Genomic DNA, 24,439 nt, shown 5'->3' on the forward strand with positions numbered 1-24,439 from the left:
CCACACACGCTTGACACCATCTGATCCAAATAAGTTTACCTTGGTCTCATCAGACCACAGGCTTTCTTGTGAATCATCTTTAGAAGAGGCTTCCTTCTGGGACAACAGCCATACAGACCAATTTGATGCAGTGTGGGGCGTATGGTCTGAGCACTGACAGGCTGACCCCCCCACCCCTTCAACCTCTGCAGCAATGCTGACAGCACTCATACGTCTATTTCCCAAAGACAACTTCTGGATATGACACTGAGCACGTGCACTCAACTTCTTTGGTTGACGATGACGAAGCCTGTTCTGAGTGGAACCTGTACTGTTCAACCGCTGTATGGTCTTGGCCACCATGCTGCAGCTCAGTTTCAGGGTCTTTGCAATCTTCTTATAGCCTAGGCCATCTTTATGTAGAGCAACAATTCTTTTTTTCAGATCCTCAGAGAGTTCTTTGCCATGAGATGCCATGTTGAACTTCCAATGACCAGTATGAGAGAGTGAGAGCGATAACACCAAATTTAACACACCTGCTCCCCATTCACACCTGAGACCTTGTAACACTAACATGACACATGAGTCACATGACACCAGAGAGGGAAAATGGCTTATTGGGCCCAATTTGGACATTTCCACTTAGGGGTGTACTCACTTTTGTTGTCAGCAGTTTTGACATTAATGGCTGTGTGTTGAGTTATTTTGAGGGGACAGCAAATTTACACTGTTAGTGTCGGTTCACACTGATCCGACCCGACTTCGGGCGGCTTGCAACGACTTCACATAATGGAAGTCAATGCAAGTCGCTCCGACTTTGCAAAAAAAAAGGTGCAGGAACCTTTTTCTAAGTCGGAGCAACTTGAGTCGCTCCTATTAGAACGGTTCCATTGCACAGCATGGACCGCTACTTGTCAGGCGACCAAGTCGCCTGACAAGTCGGAACAGTGTGAACCGGCACTCATACAAGCTGTACACTCACTACTTTACATTGTAGCAAAGTGTAATTTCTTCAGTGTTGTCACATGAAAAGATATAATAAAATATTTACAAAAATGTGAGGGGTGTACTTACTTTTGTGAGATAATCTATCTATCTATCTATCTATCTATCTATCTATCTATCTATCTATCTATCTATCTATCTATCTATCTATCTATCTATCTATCTGTCTATCTGTCCCTCTTTTTCTGTCATTTAAAAGCTGGCCATACATTATACAATTTTCTTGTTCAATTTCCTTTGGATTTACCTTAACCACTTTACCTCTGGCCACTGTGCCTCTACTGCGGCACAGTGGTTCGTTATCGTCCAGCGACGTAGTACTACGTCGCTGGACTCCTCCCCCTGTAGGCGGCGCTCGCGCGCCGACGGAGGCGCGCTCCCGCTGTTTTCATTCACAGCGGGAGTCGGGCCAGGGGAGGAGCGGCGGCGATCGCCGCTGCTGTTCCCCGATCGTTGGGGAATCTAGTTTGGAGATCCGCCCGCCTGTGTAAACAGAGCGGGTGGATCTCCTAAGTGACAAACAGTGACAGATTGCAGTGTTCAGCATAGCTGAACATGCGATCTGTCCCTGACTCACTCAGTCAACCCCCCCCCCCACACGTTAGTAAGCACCAGGCATACATTAACCCCTCCCTCTCCAATAAAATTAACCCCTTCCCTGCCAGTGTCATTTTTACAGTAACAGTGCATATACAGTATATAGCACTGATTACTGCAGTAATGTCACTGGTACCCCCAAAAGTGTCAAAAATGTCAGTCAAGGGTCCGATCTGTCCGCCGCAATGTCGCAGTCCCGCAAAAAAAATCGCAGATCGCTGTCATTACTCGTTAAAAAAAAAAACACCAAAAATGACAGAAATCTTTACCTTAGTTAGTAAGCGCAATAACTTTTGCGCAAACCGATCAAAGTATGCTTATTGTGATTTTTTTACCAAATTTTTGCATATTTTTTGGGAGGAATTTCATATAAAAAAATGTTAAAAATATTGTTATTTTTTCAAAATAAACGCTCTTTTTTTGTTTATAGCGCAAAAAGTAAAAATCGCACAGGTGATCAAATACCACCAAAAGAAAGCTCTATTTGTGGTAAAAAAAAGGATGTAAATTTTGTTTGGGTATGGCGTCGCACGACCGCGCAATTGTCAGTTAAAGTTGCAAAGCGCCGAATCGCAAAACGTGGTCTGGGCGTAAGACAGCAAAATCCTCCGGTGGTAAAATGGTTAAACTATGTAATGCCAGAGCCTGGCTGCATACAAATAGAAAGTGTTTAGGTGTGACCTCATAATATATGTTTTTGGTAAATCTAAAGGAAAATTTTACAAGAACATTGTAAAATGTATGGCCAGCCTTATATCTATTTCTCTCTCTGTCCGTCTATGTATAGATTTAACTTGTATAAATGTCTATCTATCTATCTATCTATCTATCTATCTATCTATCTATCTATCTATCTATCTATCTATCTATCTATCTATCTATCTATCTATCTATCTATCTATCTATCTATCTATCTATTCATCTATATCTATCTATCTATCTATCTATCTATCTATCTATCTATCTATCTATCTATCTATCTATCTATCTATCTATCTATCTATCTATCTATCTATCTATCTATCTATCTATCTATCTATCTATCTATCTATCTATCTATCTATCTATCTATCTATCTTTATTTGTATTATACTTCCTAGAAGCAGGAGGACCGGTTTCTTACATGAGATAACTTTCATATAATCAGCAGGTATTTTATTTCCATGAAGAAAGCTTTTTTTATCCAATAAAGGTGTGATAAATTGCAGAACATTTTATACATCGCTCTTTTCTTTCTGGCTCATTGCCAGCAGCATGCAATCTACATCCTATTTGTGTGTCCCCGGTGTCCTCTGGAATCTCCGGGGAAAACACGAAAAAAAGGAAAGATTTGTTCTTCCGCAGTTCCCTGTTTGTCGGGGATTATCTTCCATTGTTGGTATTTATGTTCTGTAGACTTTTTAGCATTTGACGCCATTGTTTCTCAGAGGTGTGATAATAGAACGGCACGACAGGGAGAGGGGCTTGGAGCGAACGATATGCAGAATTTATTTCACTCAACTTGTTACAAAGTATCGGCACCAAGTGAGGAGAGAATAAAATAATTGTCCTGTGACTGTGAAATAGAGAAACAGAAACACAAGGAATATTTTATTTATTCCCCATTAGAGAAGGACTAAAAACATTTTGTTCCATTTTGGAAGTGTATTTTGATTGGGTTGCACAAAAGTTATCGTGTCTACAAACAGTGTTTACAAGCGGTGTTTACAGCAGACCGCCGCTCTGTCTCAGCGGGGGGAATGATCGCGGGTGTCGGCGGCAATTACGGCCGCTGGCCCGTGGATTGGCATCCCCGCTGCCTAGTGGGGGCCTCCAGGAGTGCTCCCACGAACTGACGTACCCATACAAGACAACAAAATATACAAGTAGGCACTTTGTACCCACTTTTAATGTATAGAGAGGAACAGGTGGAGCCTAAAGAGGAAGGGGTGTGGTTTACAGATGACAGGGTGGGTCTGAAACAGGAAGGGGTGTGGCCTTGACAGGAAGGGGTGGGTTGTAGTTAAATTAGGGGGTGCACGAGTTTAGTCCGGCCTAGGGCAGCACAAAACCTAAATACACCACTGGTGCAGCCCCAACAGTGCTGCCAATCATTGCCCACCAATGCTGCCAATCATTGCCCATCCATGTGTATTAGAAGGGGAAATTTTAGGGGTGGAGGATTTGTGTTAGAAGGGGTGAATTTTTTGGGGGGAGGGCGTTTGAGCTTGGGGAATTTGGGGGGCACCACAAGGAGATTTGCGGCGAGGGGATTTGTGTTGGAAAATATGGGAATTTGGGGGAGCAACAGGGGGGGGGTAAGTATTATTCTAGGAGGGAAAGTTTGTGATGTTAGGGAGGAAGGGGGGGGGGGGGATTTGTGCTAGGAGTGGAAATCTGTGCTGGGAGGGAGGAATTTGAAGGGGGGGGGGGAGAAGATGTGTACTAGAAGGAGAAATTTTAGGGGTGGAGGATTTGTGCTAGAAGGGGTGAATTTTTTTGGGGGAGGGCGTTTGAGCTTGGGGAATTTGGGGGGCACCACAAGGAGATTTGCGGGGAGGGGGATTTGTGTTGGCAGGGGGGAATTTGGGGGAGCAGCGGGGGGAGGGTAAGTATTGTTCTAGGAGGGGAAGTTTGTGATGGTAGGGAGGAAGGGGGGGGGGATTTGTGCTAGGAGTGGAAATCTGTGCTGGGAGGGAGGAATTTGAAGGGGGGGGGGAGGAAGAAGATGTGTACTAGAAGGGGACATTTTAGGGGTGGAGGATCTGTGCTGGAAGGGGTGAATTTTTTTGGGGGGAGGGCGTTTGAGCTGGGGGAATTTGGGGGGCAAAGATTTGTGATGAGAGGGGGGATTTCAGCAGGGGGGCGGATTTGTACTAGGAGGAGGGGGAATTTATGCATGGAGGTAAACTCAGTGCTCAGTGTTTTTGTTGGGGGGAAGTTTGCTGACACATAATGCTCATACATCTTGGGGGGGGGGGGGTTTAGCATGTTCGCCCTGGGGTCTAGATTACCTTTTCCCAGCACTGCTAAAAATGATACTGTTGTTGTATATTGTGGTATGCCGGCAATTTGATCCTGCAGCCTTGTAAAATTACTGAAAGGTCCACTTTATTGTGCAATCATACTTTACATAATAGTTCTATCACTGGTGGAATGAGCGGTGAGCCGCCATCGCCCCCCCCTTGCTTTGTCTTTGATTGTTTTCTCAGAGCGCAGGTGCCTAAGTGTTGAAGAAATAAGTACACCACCTCTTGTGGAAGTACGCCACTCTTCTTTCTTCTTGCTGAGAACATTGCGAAGAATGCCTCCGGCTGTTTTCCTTTTACTGCAAGCTCGGGGTTTCTCTTCATTCCTCTGTCATTAGCTTGGGACAAAAAGGATCAGTCAGCCCATGGAGATGCATAACACATGAAGAGCCTAAGGGGCTCAGGATGATTTGTGCTCGGAATAATTCCAGCAGTCTGGACTGATCCCCGAGAAAAGAGCAGATAAGAAAAAAATTTTTAAAGCCAGCACTGGGATTCCACTTCCCCCCCCCCATTGCTCCCTCTGCCCCCCAGTGCCCCCACTACCCCCCCTTTTTATACTTACCTTTCCCAGGTGTCTTCAGGCCAGTGACTTTACTTGTTGCACTGAGTAATCCTTGGATCCTCTTCAGCAGTAAGAATCCCCCCAAGGATACAGAGGGAAGCTTTGATTGGATGACACTAGCGCCCCTCTCTGTATCATTGTATGCATAACTCCCACCTTTTTGAGATGGGAATGAGGGTCACCTATTAGCAAAAGTATTGGGACACCTGCCTTTACACGCACATGAACTTTAATGGCATCCCAGTCTTATTATTTTATTTCAGGTACTTATATAGCGCTGTCAATTTACGCAGCGCTTTTACATATACATTGTACATTCACATCAGTCCCTGCCCTCAAGGAGCTTACAATCTAAGGTTCCTAACTCACATACATACACAGTAGGGCCAATTTTTATTTTTTTTTATACAGGATCCAATCAATGCCTCGTTCACACGTACCGATCGTCGGCCGACCGATCGGCCGTCTTTTGTCCAGGGCTGTCCTGTCCGCTGAAAAGTGCACAAATTTTGTCCGCCGACTGCAGAAGTGATGTCATGTGATGGTTAACTTTCCCTGTGTTTTTTCTTCTCTGAGCATGCCCAGTCTTGCAAATCTGCTGATTGTCGGCTGAATTCTGTACTGACTGGCGAACAATCGGCCGTTCTGGTGTTGGCCAACAAAAATTTTAATGCTTGCACGACAGATTCTGTTCGGCTGAAAATGCACTGTCGGCTGTTGGAAGCATCATACTAACAAGCCTACAATCGGCCGATCAGTTGTCAGCCGAATATTTACGGCTGACAATCGATACGTGTGTACGGGGCTTAACCTACCAGCATGTCTTTGGAGTGTGGGAGGAAACCGGAGTACCCAGAGGAAACCCACGCAGGCACAGGGAGAACATGCAAACTCCAGGCAGGTAGTGTCAGGGTTGGGATTTGAACCACCGACCCTCTTGCTGCTAGGTGAATGTGCTAACCACTACACCACTGAGCCACCCCATAGGCTGGATACACACAACACAACTTTTGTTCCTTTAAATTTACCTTCAACTATGTAGTACAAGGAACTGCCTGATTGCATACTAATTGAAAGTGTTTGGGTCTGACCTCATATTATATGGTTTTGGTAAATCTAAAGGAAAAAATCTGAAGAAAATTGTATGGTGTGTATCCAGCTTTAGCCTGTAGGGTTCAATATTGAGTTGACCCACCCTTTGCAGCTATAACAGCTTCAACTCTTCTGGGAAGGCTTCCACAAGGTTTAGGAGTGTGTCTATGGGAATGTTTGACCATTCTTCCATTTTTGAGGCCAGGCACTGATGTTGAATGAGAAGGTCAGGCTCGCAGTCTCCACTCTATTTCATCCCAAAGGTATTCTGTCGGGTTGAGGTCAGGACTCTGTTCAGGCCAGTGAAGTTCCTCCACCTCTTTATGGACCTTGCCAACAGTGAAAGCTTAAAGGGGAACACAGGGCAAAAAGACAAATACATACACTATATTTCCAAAAGTATTGGGACGTCTGCCTTTACACACACATGAACTTTAATGGCATCCCAGTCTTAGCCCGTAGGGTTCAATATTGAGTTGGCCCAACCCTTTGCAGCTATAACAGCTTCAACTCTTCTGGGAAGGCTGTCCACAAGGTTTAGGAGTGTGTCTATGGGAATGTTTGACCATTCGTCCAGAAGCACATTTGTGAGGTTAGGCACTGATGTGGACGAGAAGGCTTGGCTTGCAGTCTCCGCTGTAGTTCATTCCAGAAAGGGAAAAGGGAATTTATCATTTATTCAAATATCTACACAAATGTTTTGCCTTTCATTTATATATTTTTTTTCAAATATTTTATTTATGAAAGCAAAGACAGACGGTACGCATTGACTAACACATTAAACAGTAAAACAAAGGAAACATATACAACAAATCGCATTAATAGGAACAAAAGAGAATGTTGAAACCAACAGCACAAAGTGATTCTATTGGTCACAAAATAGGACTCAAAATAGTGCTATGGCAGATTTATATCATGAAAACAAGAACAGTATTTCATTTATAATTTAAACTGAATTGGTAGTTTTACAAGGTGAGGGTTCACATATACTTTAAAGTAAAAGTGTATGCCACTCGAGAATGTTTTTATTTAAAAACAAATTTAGTAAAAAGCCAACGAGTTTCTGGGGGGTTCTGCAAGGCCTCCCTTCATCAGGGCTTTAAAAAAAAAAATATATATATATATATGTAATGTATATAAAATATATTATGCACTACGGTGCTTATGCAATCTGCTGTATGTGGGAAGCACTACACGCCCGCTTCACAAGAGGATCGGTGAACACCGTAGGTTCATTGAGGAATGCTCAGACAAGTATAATGTCCCACGCCACTTCATGCAGTGTCATGGTGGGGACACAGGGGCCCTGACGGTATTCACCATTAAATGTGTATCTGATGGGTCCCTTACTGCTAACGAGAAGTTTTCACTATTGTGCAAATGTGAGACCTTTTTCATCCACAAATTAGATACTTTGACTCCCAACGGCCTCAGTAGGATCCAGAGAGTATAATTTAGTGGCGAAGTATGTTGATCTTGTTATAGACCATACTGGTCTGTGATACAGTATATACAAATGATCTGCCTGTTGTTACCCCTCAATTTCTTCTGTTTTTTCCCCCTCTTTTTCTATCATTTTTATTGCTATATTGTATTTTTTTTGCCCTTAGCTCCTTCCCCTGTCTGCTTTATTTTATTCATCCATTTTTTTTCCTGCATTTATTTCTAGAATCTATTAAAATGTCTAAAAAAAGAAAAGTAAATATTTTTTTAGTAAATGTATAAGAAAATGACAGTTCAAACATATGTTTTTTTTTTTCCCCTCGTTAAATGAGTATTAAAATTTGCAAAGCAACCATCTAAAAATTCCCAAGCATTGTCTGGTTAAAGTGGTACCTCCATTATAACAGTATCTGCTAGTTATGTAATGATGTTATCCTAATTATTTCTCTTAAGGTCCCAGAGGTCAGATGGAGATGTCCAGCAAGTCTGTACAGTGAGGTCTGATGATCAAAGATAAACTATTCTATCTGTTTTTTTAGCTGATAATTAATCATCTTTCCTTATTTTACTTTTGTATTTGGCCCTGTTAAAACATGTTAAAATGTTTGATTTAAAAAAAAAAAAAAGTTAAAAGGTAAAACACAAGCCTAGTTTGAAAAAAAAAAAATATGTTAAAAGATAAATTCCACTTTCATAAAAAAAAAAAAAATTATATATATATATATATATATATATATATATATATATATATATATATATATATATGTATACATACATACATACACAGCATCTCACAAAAGTGATTACACCCCTAACGTTTTTGTAAATATTTTATTCTATCTTTTCATGTGACAACACTGAAGAAATGACACTTTGCTACAATGTAAAGTAGTGAGTGTACAGCTTGTATAACAGTGTAAATTTGCTGTCCCCTCAAAATAACTCAACACACAGCCATTAATGTCTAAACCGCTGGCAACAAAACTGAGTACACCCCTAAGTGGAAATGCCCAAATTAGACCCAATTAGCCATTTTTCCTCCCCCCTGTCATGTGACTCTTTAATGTTACAAGGTCTCAGGTGTGAATGGGGAGCAGGTGTGTTAAATTTGGTGTTATCGCTCTCACTCTCTCATACTAATCACTGGCAGTTCAACAAGGAACCTTGTCGCAAAGAACTCTCTGAGGATCTGAAAAAAGAATTGTTGCTCTATATAAGATGGCCTAGGCCAGTGATGGCGAACCTTGGCACCCCAGATGTTTTGGAACTGCATTTCCCATTATGCTCATGCACTCTGCAGTGTAATTGAGCATCATGGGAAATGTAGTTCCAAAACATCTGGGGTGCCAAGGTTCACCATCACCGGCCTAGGCTATACAGTAAGAAGATTGCCAAGACCCTGAAACTGAGCTGCAGCACGATGGCCAAGACCATACTGCAGTTTAACAAGACAGATTCCACTCAGAATGTCATATCTAGAGGTTGTTTTTGGGAAATAGACGTATGAGTGCTGCCAGCATTGCTGCAGAGGTTGAAGGGGTGGGGGGGTCAGCCTATCGGTGCTCAGACCATACACTGCACTAAATTGGTCTGCATGGCTGTCGTCCCAGAAGGAAGCCTCTTCTAAAGATGATGCACAAGAAAGTCCGCAAACAGTTTGCAGAAGACAAGCAGACTAAGGACATGGATTACTGGAAGATAAACTTATTTGGTTCAGATGGTGTCAAGCGTGTGTGGCGGCAACCAGGTGAGGAGTACACAGACAAGTGTGTCTTGCCTACAGTCAAGCATGGTGGTGGCAGTGCCATGGTCTGGGGCTGCATGAGTGCTGCAGACACTGGGGAGCTACAGGTCATTGAGGGAACCATGAATGCCAACATGTACTGTGACATACTGAAGCAGAGCATGATCCCCTCCCTTCAGGGACTGGGCTGCAGGGCAGTATTCCAACATGATAACGACCCCAAACACACCTCCAGGACAACCTCTGCCTGTAGTCAGAGTACTCAAATCTTTAACTTTAAAAGTATGTTGGATTTTAACCTTCCCTATAATAGAAAACTCACTGACCACAAATATAGTATAGGGGGGCACTTTTTGACTGACCACCAAAATAAAGGTTCACTTTTTTACTGTCCACTTCTGGGGGCACTTTAGCAATGACCACTAATGTACTGTTTAACCACTTGATCTCCGGAAGATTTTCCCCTCTTCATGATCAGGCCATTTTTGCGAAACGGCACTGCAATATTTTAAATGGCTATTGCACAGTCATGTGACATTGTACCCAAATTAAATTTTTGTCCTTGTTTCCCCACAAATAGAGTTTTTTTTTAGGTGGTATTTGATCACCTCTGCGTTTTTTATTTTTTGCGATATAAAAAAAAAAAAAAACTTAGGCCAATATGTATTTTGCTACATATTTTTGGTAAAAACAAATTCCAATAAGCGTATATTGATTGGTATGCTCAAAAGTTATAGCGTCTAAAAACAATGGGATAATATTTTCCATAGTAAAGTATTTTTTTTTTTACTAGTAATGGTGGCGATCAGCGACTTATAATGGGACTGCAGGGTCCTAAGATTTGAAATGCAGAAATAGATTGGTAAGTTACTGAGATCACTGCAGTTAGCTGGAAAGTTAATGTTTTGGTAAAAAAACCTTCTGTGTTTAGCGGCCCCCCTAATACTCCCCTGAGCTCCCTCTCGAACCAGTGATGTGCATGAGAGCGGAGCTTCTCCTGGGTCTCTCTTTCCTCATTGGCTGAGACAGCTGGGGAGCCATTGGCTTCTGCTACTGTCAATCTCAGTAGCCAGTGAGCCAATGAGGAGAGAGTGGGGTGGGTCTGAGCTGCTGCTCTGTGTGTCCTATGGACGCATTGAGCGGGGCTCGGAAGCGAGCATGCACCAGTGCCCCCCAGAGCAAGCGGCTTGCAATTGGGGGCACTGGCTGAAGAGGAGGATCAGAGCTTCTCTGTGCAAAACCATTACACAGAGCAGGTAAGTATGATATTTTTGTTTGTTATTTTAGAATTACAAAATGAATCTTTGATGTCACTTTACCTCTCGGGGCTGGCCACATGCAAATCTCACCAAGCTGCTTGGCGATGGACTTGCAGCCCATTCCAGCCTTGTGTAGGTCATCAATCTTGTCCCTGACATCCTTGGACTGCTCTTTGGTCTTGGCCATGGCGGAGAGATTGGAATCTGATTGATTGATTGCTTCTGTGGACAGGTGTCTTTTATACAGATAACAAGCTGAGATTAGGAGCACTCCCTTTAACCTCCCTGGCGGTATGATTATGTCAGGAATTCTGTACCAAAAGCGGTACAATTTTTTGCATGGAAATTTGGCGTTATGTATTATAGGCCTACAATTCTTAGTAATTACTGACTTAAACCTGACCAAAACAAGACTCTAGTAGACATCCCAGATGTGATAAATTTGAAACACAAACGCATGAATTATAATCTAATCAATAATATAATTTTGTTATATAATATATATATATATATATATATATATATATATATATATATATATATTATATAATAAAATTATATTATTGATTAGATTATAATTCATGGGTTATATATATTATATATACATAAAAATGTGTGTGTGTGTATATATATATATATATATATATATATATATATATATATATATACATGTGTATGTGTGTATATATATATATATATATATATATATATATATATATATATATATATATATATATAAATATATATATATATATATATATATATATATGTGTGTGTGTGTGTGTGTGTGTGTGTGTGTGTGTATATGTGTGTGTATATATATATATATATATATATATATACATATACATATATAGATATATAGATATATATATAGATATATATAGATATATATATAGATATATTATATATAATATAAATGTTATTTGTTTGTGTTTTGTGCAACGTTTGAATTTCCTTCCCAGTTCCGCTCCCATGCAGCATTGCTGCTGCAGGGAACGGAACCAGGAAGTCATCAGACCGACGGACGAGCGGCGGGGATCTTGGCTGGCGATCGCAGCAATGAGAGATCCTCGCTGGATCGCAAGGAGACGGTAAGGGACAGCGCTGCACGCTCTGCACATCTACCCAGAGCGTGACTGGGGGATACCGATCCTAGCATAGAAAATCCACCCTGAGTCACGCTCGGGGATACCGCTAAGGGGGTTAAGAGAGTGCTACTAATCTCAGCTTGTTAGCTGTATAGAAAACACCTATGAGCAGTGGCGGCTGGTGCTCAAAATTTTTTGGGGGGGGCGCAAAAATAAAAATGTAATAGGCAAAAAACGCTGTAAAAAAATTGCGTGACTTTGAGGTCATGGTACAGGCATGGCACAGGTGATGGTACAGGCATGGCACATGTGATGGTATAGGCATGGCACAGGTGATGGTATAGGCATGGCACAGGCATGGCACAGGTGATAATATAGGCATGGCACAGGTGATGGTACAGGCATGGCACAGGTGATGGTACAGGCATGGCACAGGTGATGGTATAGGCATGGCACAGATGATGGTATAGGCATGGCACAGGTGATGGTATAGGCATGGCACAGGTGATGGTATAGTCATGGTACAGGCATGGCACAGGTGATGGTATAGGCATGGCACAGGTGATGGTATAGGCATGGCACAGGTGATGGTACAGGCATGGCACAGGTGATGGTATAGGCATGGCACAGGTGATGGTATAGGCATGGTATAGGCATGGCACAGGTGATGGTATAGGCATGGCACAGGTGATGGTATAGGCATGGCACAGGTGATGGTACAGGCATGGCACAGGTGATGGTACAGGCATGGCACAGGTGAAGGTATAGGCATGTTACAGGCATGGCACAGGTGATGGTATAGGCATGGCACAGGTGATGGTATAGGCATGGCACAGGTGATGGTACAGGCATAGCACAGTGGTGATGGTATAGGCATGGCACAGGTGATGGTATAGGCATGGCACAGGTGATGGTACAGGCATAGCACAGGTGATGGTATAGGCATGGCACAGGTGATGGTATAGGCATGGCACAGGTGATGGTATAGGCATGGCACAGGTGATGGTACATACATGGCACAGGTGATGGTATAGGCATGCCACAGGTGATGGTATAGGCATGGCACAGGTGAGGTCACATGTCGGCTTCAATCACTTACCTGCTCTTCTCCTGGGCTGCCTGCGAGACGTCCACGGCGCTGCTCCTCTCCTCGAGTCCTCTTCTTCTGACGGCGGCGAGATTCTGGGAACCGTCCATGGCGCTGCTCCTCGCGTCCTCTTCTGTCTTCCTCTTCTGGCTCTTCAGATCCGTCCGGCGGGAAGGAGATCGGGCGGTGATGGTGCGTGACTGACGCACGCACCGGCACCGCCCCCATTGCGACGTCAGCGGGGTCGGCAATCGGATGTCCTGGATGATGATTGGTCCAGGCTGGAGACTGGACCAATCACAGCCAGGATATCACGAAAGTGGGGGTGTCCTAGCGCTAAGACCTGCGCCCAGGTTACGCCCCAGAAGGCAGCCAATTGGCGCCTCTGCTGGGTCATAAACCCCACCCCCCCCCCCCCTAGCCACCACATAGACCGGCGACCGGAATTTCTTTTTTTTTTTAACTTTATTTTTCTTTTTGTAATCTTTTTTTTCTTTCTATTTTTTTAGGGGGGGGCAGCGCCCCCTATGCACAGGTTGCCACTGCCTAGGAGCCAGGAATCTTGCTGTTTGATAGGGGATCAAATACTTATTTCACTCATTAAAATGCAAATCAATTTATAACTTTTTTGAAATGCGTTTTTCTGGATACTTTTGTTATTCTGTCTCTCACTGTTAAACTAAACCTACCATTAAAATGATCGTCTGATCATTTCTTTGTCAGTGGGCAAAGTATAAAATCAGCAGGGGATCAAATACTTTTTTTCCCTCACTGTATGTTATGATCAGTGACAGTAGGGAGGTTACTGGGGGGTCCCCCTGAAATTCTGCAATGGGGCCCCATAAACCTTAGTCAAAACTAAAAAAAAAAAAAAAAACTAAAAGTTTAGGCTAGAGCATTACTTGAACAGCTTAACACGACATCCTTATAAACAACAGCAACGGGATCAATTTATTAAATGTTTTAAACACTTCTTTTAGCAAGAATTTTATTTCTCTGCACCCCGGGTGATCTCCTTCACTAATTTTGTCTTTGTTATCCGGCGGTTTATCTGGGGCAAATCTTAATCATTCGTTGTGTTACCGCTCGTCACTCGGTATGCCTTCATAGGAAAAGGTAATTAAACAAACAGATTCTATTTATTATCTCATGGAAAACGATCAGGCGCCGGCCTCAGAAATAATGACTAACAATTGAGCAAATAATAACAGCTCAGATTGTGCCCAGCAGATAAACCCTGTGGGCTGAATGAAGTGAATCATTAGGGAAAATGGCGTTGTGTAACGTATTGAAATTGTAATAGACACAAGGTTTGAAGTGTCAGAAAGGTGGAATAAAAGCACATAAAAATAAAAGAAATATTTACTCTGCGCTGTGATTGAGTCACCGAAAAATTACACCAGTAAACTGCTGTTGAGCAAATGTGCTAAAATCCTAAAACCCAGCATCGCTTTTAATTATAAAAAATAAATTCAGTTGCCTAGAAGTAGCTGAAACTAAAAAGCACCTTTTAATACAATATTCATCAATTCTCTTCCGTGCTGCCCCCTGCAGGAAATCCACTGCGACACTAGATCAGGGGTCTCCAAATTGCCGCCCAGGGGCCAGATGTGACCCTTTGCTTGCCTTTATCTGGCTCTCGGGACACTGTTCCTCCCACTGACATTAACAATGAGACATAATTCCTGTGTTCTGACACCAATGATGGGGCACTATTTCTCCCACTGACACAAATGGTGGGGCACTATTCCTCCCACTGACACCAATGATGGGGTACTATTCCTTCCACTGACACCAATGATGGTGCACTATTCCTTCCACTGACACCAATGATGGGGCACTATTTCTCCCACTGACACAAATGGTGGGGCACTATTTCTCCCACTGACACCAATGGTGGGGCACAATTCATCCCACTGATACCAATGATGGGGTACTATTCCTTCCACTGACACCAATGATGGTGCACTATTCTTCCCACTCCAATGATGAGACACTATTCATCCCACTGGCACCAATGATGGGGTACTATTCCTTCCACTGACACCAATGATGGGGCACTATTCCTCCCACTGACACAAATGATGGGGCACTATTCCTCCAAATGACACCAATGATTGGGCACTGTTCCTCCCACGGACACCAATGATGGGGCACTATTTCTCCCACTGGCACTGATGGGGTATTATTCTTTCCACTGACACCAATGATGGGGCACTATTCCTCCCACTGACACCAATGATGGGGTACTATTCCTCCCACTGACACCAATGATGGGGTACTATTCCTCCCACTGACACCAATGATGGGGCACTATTTCTCCCACTGACACTGATGGGGTATTATTCTTCCCACTGACACCAATGATGGGGCACTATTCCTCCCACTGACACCAATGATAGGGCACTATTCCTCCCACTGACACCAATGATAGGGCACTATTCCTCCCACTGACACCAATGATGGGGTATAATTTCTCCCACTGACATCAATGATGGGGTATTATTCTTCCCACTGACACCAATGATAGGGCACTATTCCTCCAACTGACACCAATGATGAGGAACTTTTCCTCCCACTGACACCAATGATTGGGCGTTATTCCTCTCAAGAAGACCAATAATGGGATGCTGTTTGTCTCTCTGACACCGATGATGGGGAGCTATTCCTCCCACTGACACCAATGATGGGGCAACATTCCTCCCACTGACACCAATAATGGGGTATCGTTATGGACGCCAGGACATTTTCTATTCATACTGGCCACAATCCGGCCCCTCTAAAGTCTAGTTCAGTTTGGAGACCCCTGAACTAGACTGTTCTATGTTACGCGACACCCAGGGACATTCGATGCACTTCCTGGAGACTCCCTCTGGGGGTGAATCATGAAGCATTGGGTGAGTTTTGGGAAGACAGCTGGGAAAAAGAGCCAAAATTTGCAGGGGGAAAAAGCCCAAAGTGGGTAGGTTGTCAAGCTTTGTTCTCAACCTGGAGTTCAGTTTTATTGCCTTTTTAAGTTTGCTGTCAAAGCGGAGCTCCACTCAAAAGGTCAGAATCTGGTACCCGCTCTCATTTCTGGGTAAGATTGCTGCCATGCGGCGTGCTCCCAGCACAAAATTAGGTACCCAAATATACGGCCCCACAGATAAAAGCCCAGTCCAGTGGTGCCGCATATGTGCATACTATCGGCGTGAAGGGGGTTACTGTAACATTCTATCAATGTGTGTTACTTTATTAAAGCGGAGCTCCAACCAAAAGGGGAAGCTTTTCTCCCTCCTCCCCCCCCCCTCCGGTGCCACATTTGGCACCTTGTCATGTGAAGGTTTTGAAAGGTACCTGCTCCCACTTCTTGCTGAGTTTGCCGCGATAGGTTTCACTGCCGGTTTCCCTTACCCAGGATGGTGGCGGCAGCACCCGAGAGCCGATTCAAGAATCGGCTTGGGTTAGGGTACCGCGGGATCCCTGGACTTGTGCATTTCCTAATAGTAAAAGTCAGCAGCTATAGTTTTATATTTATTTTTTGGGGGGGGGGGGGGGGTCTGGAGCTCCGCTTTAAAGAGGAAAGCCGTCCTTTTATCCCCTTCTCACCCAGTGATCTGTTGTCCTCAATTCACATGCCCACAGTACCTAGCATTGCCCATCTGTAGGTTCCTTTGCAGCCATCTTCTTATTATGCATACCATCTGCTGTACGGTGGAAGCCAATGCCTCCTGGGATAGGTGACACATATCCTAGGAGGCACCAAAAGCAGAGCACGTCTGTGACAGAGTGCCTGGCACACAGCCTGGGTGCCTCGGTCAAGATACAGCTTCATCCACTCTGGACCCAGGAATCAGGTATTATAGCTGAATATTGCACCCAAGAACTAGACAACACTAGCTTAGGTGCAAACTGGAACTGTCTTGAGTGTAAATTTACATATAATATATACCACACAAGATCAGGTAAGAGTTGATTACATTATCCTAAACAATGCAAACTGCAAACAGGATTATCATTAGCACATCTAAGGAACAGTCAACATAAACAGTAATCTATTTAACCAGTAAGCTAATTAACAACTAGTCACCTAGTCAAGCCAAGGTGACTCAGGTCAGTGCCCAAATTTGGTGTTGTGGGGAGGAAGAATGGCCCAAATTTGGTGTTGTGGGGAGGAAGAGTGCCTCAAATTTGGTGTTGTGGGGAGAAATATTACCCCAATTTTGGTGTTGTGGGGAGGAAGAATGCCCCAAATTTGTTTTTGGTGGGAGAAAGAGTGCCCCAAATTAGGTGTCAGTGAGTAATGTTGAAGCCTTCACTGCCATCAACCGTCACAGATATCAACTAAGGGAAAAAATAGACCCTAAAATTGTAGTTTAGTGGTTACTTTAATGAACAGAAGCTTTATGTCCTGTGTTGATGGTTATCTTTCTAAAAGATTGAGTTGGCGCCAGAACTATACAGGCTCTGACAGGCAGAGCCAACAGTGCCTGCAAAGATCCAATGCTGCATGTGGGAATTCAGAGCGGTTCAAGCACCAGACACCGGCTGCCACTCAGCAGATTGTCCTGGATACTGCCTGTGGAACACAAAACCTTGTGGGGCAGTGTCAAAAATTGTGGACCGCCCCCAGCAACCAGTCAGGAATCAGATCTTTGCATCTTCCAAAAACCTGAAGAAACGACTTTTCAAAGCTGATTGGTAAGAAGAAATGCTGTTCTTGGCACACTTTTTATAATAGGGAGCCATTTCTAAAAAGTCAAGGCAACAAAAAAGGCTTGGCAGCACTTTACATGTTGTACATTTACATCAGTCCTTGCCCTCAAAGTGCACACAATCGAAGGTCCCCTTCTCTGGCTCATTTTTATGCACAGTTTGCACGGTTTTATACAGCATTTTTGAGCTTTGATTTTTTTATTAGCCAATAGAGAAAACTATCATCTGTTGCATCATATGTCGTGATCATGCGATAATCTGATCATTAGACAAGAGCCAATTAACCTACCAGCATGTCTATGGTGTATTGGGGGGGGGGGGGAGATTCATGCAAGCACAGGGAGAACATGCAAACTTCATTCGATAAGATTCAAACCAAGCTTCCCAGTGCCGCAGAAATCCTTATTTATAAGCCACTAAGGGTGGGGAATTTGTGCTGGGAGGGGGGATTTGTGTTTGGATGGGAAATTTGAGGGGTAGAGGATTTGTGCTAGGAAGGGGGATTTTTTTTTTTTTTTTTTTGGGGGGGGGGGGGGGGATTGTGCTAGGGGCATATGTGTAATGAAAGGATTTTTTCTGGGGGGGGGGGGTATTTTTGCAGACACATAATGCTCATACATCTTAAGGGGGGCGCAATTTGACATGTTTGCCCTGGGCTCTAGGTGACCTTGTCCTTGCACTGCTCTTAACAATGCGTATGGACAGATTTGCTTTGTACGTTTGGCAGATTTCTCCTGACAGTCGAGCCCCAGTATTGCTCAGTCTCATGAAATTGTTCATGATGTTGGAATTGCTCCATAATGTAGCAATACACAGCACTTATCAGTATACTTACATCTGCTTTTATCCAGTGACTCATCCTTTTGTTACAGCGCAGGATGGGCAAGGATGCTGATAGACGAGCATTCCTGGACAGACATTTATCTCCATAGAGATCATTGGCTGAGGATAGGGAACAGGGCTGCTATTAGAAATCATGGGGCCCGAACAACCTACGTGACAGGCCCCCCCCTTAAGAGTGTGGGTGTACAGTCCTGAACACAGACAGTGTGCATTGGGGGCCACTCGCCTGCACCTGCACACCTGTCAAATTAGAACCTGCGGCTGTGTTCGCACAGTCGCTGCGTCCCCGTAGAGTAAGCCTAAGTTCACATCTATGCATGTCAGAAATGTGCGCAAAATCACACGCTTTCCCAACATGCACAGAAATGCGCTGCCATTAAGCAGATGCGCATCGGTGCCACAGACAGTATGCATTGGGGCCACTTACCTGCACCTGCACAACTGTCAAATTAGAACCTGTGGCTGTGTTCACACAGTCGCTGCGTCCCCATAGAGTAAGCCTAAGTTCACATCTATGCATGTCAGAAATGTGCGCAAAATCACACGCTTTCCCAACATGCACAAAAATGTGCTGCCATTAAGCAGATGCACATCGGTGCCACAGACAATGTGCATTGGAGGCCACTCACCTGCACTGGCACACCTGTCAAACTAGAACCTGGGGCTGTGTTCACACAGTCGCTGCGTCCCCGTAGAGTAAGCCTAAGTTCACATCTATGCATGTCAGAAATGTGTGCAAAATCACACACTTTCTCAATGCGCACAGAAATGCGCTGCCATTTAGCAAATGCGCATCGGTGCCACAGACAATGTGCATTGGAGGCCACTTACCTGCACCAGCACACCTGTCAAACTAGAACCTGCGGCTGTGTTCACACAGTCCCTGCGTCCCCCATAGAGTAAGCCTTAGTTCACATCTATGCATGTTAGAAATGTGCGCAAAATAAAACGCTTTCCCAACATGCACAGAAATGCGCTGCCATTAAGCAGATGCACATCGGTGCCACAGGCAATGTGCATTGGGGGCCACTTACTTGCACCTGCACACCTGTCAAATAGGAACCTGCGGCTGTGTTCGCACAGTCGCTGCGTCCCCATAGAGTAAGCCTTAGTTCACATCTATGCATGTCAGAAATGTGGGCAAAATCACGCACTTTCTCAATGCGCACAGAAACGAGCTGCCATTTAGCAGATGTGCATCGGTGCCACAGACAATGTGCATTGGAGGCCACTCACCTGCACTGGCACACCTGTCAAACTAGAACCTGCGGCTGTGTTCACACAGTCGCTGGGTCCCCCATAGAGTAAGCCTAAGTTCACATCTATGCATGTCAGAAATGTGCGCAAAATCACACACTTTAATAAATAAATAAAAATGACATAAATCTTTCCCCTAGTTTGTAGACGCGATAACTTTTGTGCAAACCAATCAATATACACTAATTGGGATTTCTTTTTTTTTTTTTTTTTTTTACCAAAAATATGCAGCCTAAAATGATGAAAAAATTAGATTTTTACATTTTTTTTTATTAATGGGAATGTTATATAGCAGAAAAATATTGTGAAATGTTGTGAAAAATATTGTTTTTTTTTTTTTTTTCAGAATTGTCGCTCTTTTTTTGTTTATAGCGCAAAAAATAAAAATTGCAGAGGTGATCAAATACCACCAAAAGAAAGCTCTATTTGTGGGAAATAAAAAAAACATCAATTTTATTTGGGTGCAGCATCGTACGACCGCGCAATTGTCTGTTAAAGTAACGCAGTGCTGAATCGCAAAAAATGGCCTGGTCATTAAGGGGGTAAAACCTTCCGCGGCTGAAGTGGTTAATTAAAAAGTCGAATATAATACAATTTTATACATAAAAAAAATATATATTTTTTAAAAACTGTAATTTTTGGTTTTCGGTTAAGTGCATGCCTTCATTTTTACCTTTTTTGTTGCTGTCATACCTGTGATGTGATTTTAATACTTCAATAAAGTTACCAAGGAGTGCAGGAATATTCCGGATTTTTGCATGTCTCTGAATCCTAAATTTTCAGTTTCGGCACCAAAATTTCTATTCAGTGCACCTTTAAAGAGGTTGTAAACCCCAAAAAATGTTTTTTCTTTTTGCAACCTGAAAGAGAAACACATAATGAGCTAGTATGCATCGCATACTAGCTCATTATGAAATACTTACCTTAGAACGAGCCCCCGCCGTGCCGTCCGCTTACCTGTATGACGGGCGACATGTCCAGTCGCCCGTCTTCCGGGATCGCGGCATCCGGCCATTGGATTGGCCGGAGCCGCAGTGACATCACTCCCGCGCATGCGCGCGGGAGCCGACCGGCACGGAGCTCTGAAGAAACAGCACCAACGGCCGTTCCTTCAGAGCGCATGCGCCAGTGACGTCACTGGCTGCATGTAAGGTAAATATCTCCTAAATGGTGCAGGTTTAGGAGATATTTACAGTACCTATAGGTAAGCCTTATTATAGGCTTACCTATAGGTACAACTTGTAGAGGAGGGTTTACTTCCTCTTTAATAAACACAGTTCAGTTATGAATGAACACAGGAGTGATTGGTACCAGTCACTCACTGTGTTCAATCAGAAAATGGAAGCATGGCATGTTTACTGCCCCCGCCCCCCCCCCTTCCCCCACCAGCTCCCGATCAGCAGTATTTGAGCTGTCCATAGGGGCTCGTCACTATTTTTGGGACACCGATCGAGCACGCCCACAGAATAACATAGTGACGCAGATACACAGCAGCTCGCCGTCAATGCCCTCCTCCGTATTGCCACATATATGTGTGACGCTGGCAGGAAGAGAGTCATCTAAAATAAAAAAAAAATTAAACAATCAGTTTGGAATCTCATAGCTCTTAAAATAAAAATGACTAAAAACCGCTTTGTTTCCGTTTTAAAGCCTTATTTATAGAGAACAGCTTTTCAGATTTCCCTGCAAACGGAGGTCGCAAACCCTTTTCTAAAAATAACCTTTGGGAACAGTAGAGGGTCTGACCTGACGAGAGGACAACGGCTCTTCAAAAGTAAATTTGCAACAAGCAATTAAATTTCTGTTATTTGTACCCTGGATGTCATTAGCACCTGCTACACCGCAAAAACAGCCAGAGACGGCCGCGCTTCTCCTGATACGTTTATTAAGTGGTTTGCATAAAGAGAAGGCGTACACGCCATTAGCGCAATGGCACAGCAGCCTATAATTATGTTTCATCTCTCCGGATTCCATGTAATACAAGACCGGGTCCAATACGCACATGCGAATGAATCACATTACAATTGTAGCAGGATAAGGTGTTAGGATAAGGTGTTAGTTCACTTCAGCATCTCAACCGGGGGACTTGCCAGAATTGTAGAAGACTTAGGGCCCTGTGGCCACATGTAGTACCATAAAGTTGGTGTAGTATGTAGATGTAAGAGATATTTATTACCACGGGGTGTGCTGGGTGTGCCTGGGCACAATCGAATCACCCTTTGCGGTGCCGATTGCCCCTGCTTCCTGTCATCCCCATTCTCTCCCCTGCAGTACTGCCAGCTTCTCTCCTGTCCTGCTGGCTGCTACGGGGGATGTTTCAGGGGGGACGAATGAATGAACACACTGAGTGATCTGTTCTGATCCAAGAATTTTGACCAATCTTAACCACTTAAACCGGAAGATTTTCCACCTTAAAGCGGAGTTCCACCCTCAAAAAAAATATTAGATAAAAATACCCCCGGGACAGTCAGGGCTAGTGCATTTAAGTAACAATAGCCTCTGAACTGTCCCCGGTTTCACTTGCCTTTTAGAACAGGGGTGTCAAACTCAATTTCATTGGGGGCCGCATCAGCACTATGGTTGCCGTCAAAGGGCCAGTTGTATCTGTAATACTAGATGCCCAGAGCACCCCACCCCCTCTTACATCAGATGTCAACAGCTCCCCCACCATCAAAAGTCAAGAGTCCCCCTACCTCCCTTACAGTGCACCGACCTTACACCTTGTGCTACTGAAGAACCTTTGGGGCGGAGCTGGGAGCAGAAAGTGCAGGGTCTAGAGGAGGACCAGAGAAGGGCTGGAGTCTGCTGAATGGTAAGACCAGGGAAGGCGGAGACAAAGGGGTGCTGCAGCTGCACAGGGAGGCACAGGATCTGTAGGAGGAGTTATGTCCTCCTCTCTGCTGCCGACTGCTGAGACAGAGGGGGCAGAGATGATCCTCTCTGTGGCTGCATAGAGAAGAACACGATCTAGTGGAGGAGTTCTGTCTTCCTCTCAGCTGCCAACTGCTGAAACAAGGTGGAAGCAGAGACAGGGGGTGCTGCAGCTGCAGGAGAGGTGTGAGGGCCACATGAAATGGCCTGGAGGGCCGGATTCAGCCCACGGGCCTTGTGTTTGACACATGTGTTTTAGAAAAAATACTTACCTTGAAAATGTCTTGTCCAGAACTACCATCTCAGGTGTGGGCAGCTGAAGCCAGAGCGTCCCTCTTCGGTGATGTCGGAGTCCCAGAATGCCCTGCGCCGGCCCTGCTCGTCACTTCCGGTGCAGGCGCGTCATCCCTGCACAGCTTCTGGGCATGCCCAGCAGCTGTTTAGCAGGGAATGCACCAGAAGTGACGAGCAGGGCCGGTGCAGGTGCATTGTCTCCTGGGATCGATGACGTTCAGCTCCCAGGAGTCAATGCAAGCAGAAAGTGACGGTGCGGGCCGCGGCCGCAGAGGGAAGAAGTGGAAGGAAGGTGAGTATATTTTCTTTAAAAACAAGGCAAGTGAATCAAAAAAAAAAAAAAAATTATTATCTAATTCTTTTTCAGGTAATTTAGAGCAAGCTTCATTTTGAGGCTGGAACGCCGCTTTAATGACCAGGCCATTTTTTGTGATTCGGCACTGAGTTGTTTAATAAACAATTGCGCGGTCGTGCAACGCTGTACCCAAATAAAATGTATGCCCTTTTTTCCCCCACAAATAGAGCTTTCTTTTGGTGGTATTTGATCACCTGTGCGATTTTTATTTTTTTCGCTATAAACAAAAAAAGAGTGAAAATTCACCGGAAGTGGCGAGCGGGGCAGGGCATTCTGGAACACCGACGTCACCAAAGGGGACACCGAAGAGGACGCTCTGGCTTCAGCTGCCCACACCTGAGATGGCAGTGCTGGACAAGACATTTTCTAGGTAAGTATTTGTTCTAAAAAGGTAAGTGAACCCAGGGACAGTTCAGAGGCTATCATTGCTGAAATGCACTAGCCCTGACTATGCCGGGGGTATTTTTATCGGAAAAAAAATTTTGAGGCTGGAACTCCGCTTTAAGGGGCAAATCCTTCCGGTCTTAAAGTTGTTAAGAAAGATTGCAAAAAACATTCCCTGAATCATGAATGCTGGTAATGTTGCGTTGTGGATGGTAAAGGACCGGGCTGCATTCTATCCCCGAGTTCCTCTCAGCCTTAGATCAGGCCCTAAAGTCGCAAACATTACTTTATAGGAAAAGCACAGCAAATCCCATGAGCTGATCCTGGCTGCGAAGGCCGATTATTTTAACTCGCTTTGTGAAGACGGATCCTTCAGCCCTTCTTAACTTTGTTTACCCACTCGGAGTTTGGACACTAACGCGTTCTCCTTTGAAGGACTGAAAGGATTTGTCTGTTTATAGGGAATGAAATTCAGATATTGCATAAAGCAGGAAATTATTTTCTAGTACTAGTAAAAACAAAATAAAAATCTATTTTTTTTTTCAGTCCTGCAACAACAAATGGCATCTTCTCTTCTCTAATGAAAGCATTAGAAGTTCTGTACCGCCAGATGAAAATGCATTAACCGTTATCTCGGCATTGAATGAAGTGGCGGATGAGCTCTCAGCCTCCCTCCACTCAAACAGTCTGGATTCTATGAAACGGCCCTGTCTGTGGAGAGAGAATAAAAAAGTCTTTGATATGATGGCATATGGCATTGTTTATATGGAAATGTCAGGTATAGATTGTCATGAGTCAACAACGCCCGGGGTGGAGAGAGTCTGTGAAGTGTCCATTAATGAACCAAATCGGGTGTAGTGGGAGTGGGCT

This window comes from Pelophylax lessonae (assembly GCF_965119305.1).
Source record: "Pelophylax lessonae genome assembly, chromosome: 10".
Taxonomy (NCBI): Eukaryota; Metazoa; Chordata; class Amphibia; order Anura; family Ranidae; genus Pelophylax; species Pelophylax lessonae.